General features: G+C 34.8%; 1 long non-coding RNA gene across 1 annotated transcript in view; it reads right to left on the bottom strand.

The window, feature by feature from the left end:
• Nucleotides 1-1,639: 1,639 nt before the first annotated feature.
• Nucleotides 1,640-1,912, bottom strand: part of LOC135974129 (uncharacterized) — a 15,484-nt gene continuing 15,211 nt past the window's right edge. Inside the window, exon 3 of the long non-coding RNA XR_010591310.1 lies at nucleotides 1,640-1,753. This is a non-coding gene — a long non-coding RNA (uncharacterized LOC135974129). The remainder of the gene's footprint in view (nucleotides 1,754-1,912) is intronic.

Here is a 1,912-nt window from a genome sequence, read left to right as displayed (position 1 = left end):
ACTTCTCAAGATCCCTTCCAATCCCACATTTTTATGATGCTGTGAAAAATCTCATGTATCTGGGAATCCTGATGCAGCAACTTTATGCTGTTATAAAAGTGATCTGGAAAATATGGTCTGAATTAATAAAATGGCCAACAAAACATTGAACAAACTGATTGTGAACCCTCTTCACTCGGCATATCAATTTGCTATTTTAATGAAGGCCTTACAAGACTAGATTAATAAGATTTCAAAATACTGGTGGTAAAATCAATATCCAATTACCACTAAATGCAACCAATAATATAATCCGGTAACATTTTTTAAAAAAAAGGGAAAAAGCTAGATCACAAACCTCTACTCAATAAAAATGGGTGCTTCCCTTTTGACAGGCATATTTAACAATATACCAAGTACAAATATGTTTTTCCATGATATGAAAGAATACTCATAAAACTGATGTACTGCCATAGCAGCTCTCTGCAATTAAAGTAAAGCAATCTCTGAACTCAATATGCTCTTTCAGCTTGGTCAAATTTTCTTGACAGAAACAGATAGTTGGAAGATTAAGTTTTCACAAAAGTATACCTTGTGCCAGAGCTTAACTCAAAGATTTTGCATGGTTCATGTGCCAGACAGGTGTATGAAGGAACAATTTATAACAGGGGTCAAAGATCATACATTCTAAAGGAGGGGAAGGGAAGTATTTTACAGCTGTTGGTGTAATGAAGTGCAAAAGAAAAATCACTTTTAAAAAGAGAGAGAGGGGCCTGGCATTTGAAAATTTCACAACATAAACCAATACAAATCTATCCACTTGTTTTTCTAAGTTTTGCAATATTTGGTAGGTGATGTGTGCCAGTTGCTATGGTCCTTAGTTTTCACTAAGGCAGGACACACACTAAAGCAAATGGAGTTTTACTGGAGTAAAGACTTAAGGATTTGGCCTTAAATATTTAAATTTTTGCTCTGTCTAATCATCTTCCCATGATCCTGCCATACTGAATTTGTGATATATTGGTTTCCACAGCATAGGACTGATGTCACAAACACAGAACAATGAGCCCATTTCAGGCTCAACTAGGACAAAGGGCTTAGTACAGACATTCATGTTTGAATAATTGCTCAAATGTAGAGTAACAAAATATGGGACAAATAGCTAAAAATATATGTATACATGATTTAAAATTTGCTCAGCATGAAAGTTCACCTCTTGAAAAGCATACTGAAAACTGCAGTAAAATTAAAACCAGTGAGGTAAGAATTTCCTACATGACTGTGCGTTAACTTGTTTAATCCATCCAGGAGCTATTTCAGTTTTTTTAAAGCCTTCATTTTTTTAATTTGACTCTTTAAGAGAAATTTTACCATGGTTATGGACCTAAAAATTTAGCATTTATAATAAGTGTAAAAACTTCTTGAATTGATGCTGGTCGGGTTTTTTCTGAAACACTGAACCTTTTTTCATATAGAAAAAAGTAACACTGGTGAAAAACCTATTTTGGGGGCAGGAGAAAGAGCCAGACCTCTCCAATAATAAGTGCCTGATGTACCACATACAACATTATCATTAGCCTTTGGTAAAATTAACAGCTACATGTTGTTGATATGAACTAAATTTCTCACAGCTTCTGTTGACCATCACAAAAACTCCATTCACCATCCAGTTCAACCTTACTAATGAGATCCTGATTCAGCACATAGCACCTCCCGATATCACGTTTCCTGAATTGTTTTTACATATTGCCTTTTCTCATAGCAATGTGCACATCTGCAAGAAAAACAAAGATACAGTAGATGAGCAAAATATTTTTCTTCTGTATGTGTATTTGTTCCTGCAAATTATAATTAAAGTCAAATAATGAGAAGGTCATTGCAATGACTGGGGCATGAGCAGTCAGGCCGAGCAATTAGAATAGAAGTCAGGTCT

The sequence above is a fragment of the Chrysemys picta genome, chromosome 11 (assembly GCF_011386835.1).
Source record: "Chrysemys picta bellii isolate R12L10 chromosome 11, ASM1138683v2, whole genome shotgun sequence".
Classification (NCBI taxonomy): Eukaryota; Metazoa; Chordata; order Testudines; family Emydidae; genus Chrysemys; species Chrysemys picta.
This window is presented reverse-complemented; position numbering and strand designations above follow the sequence as displayed.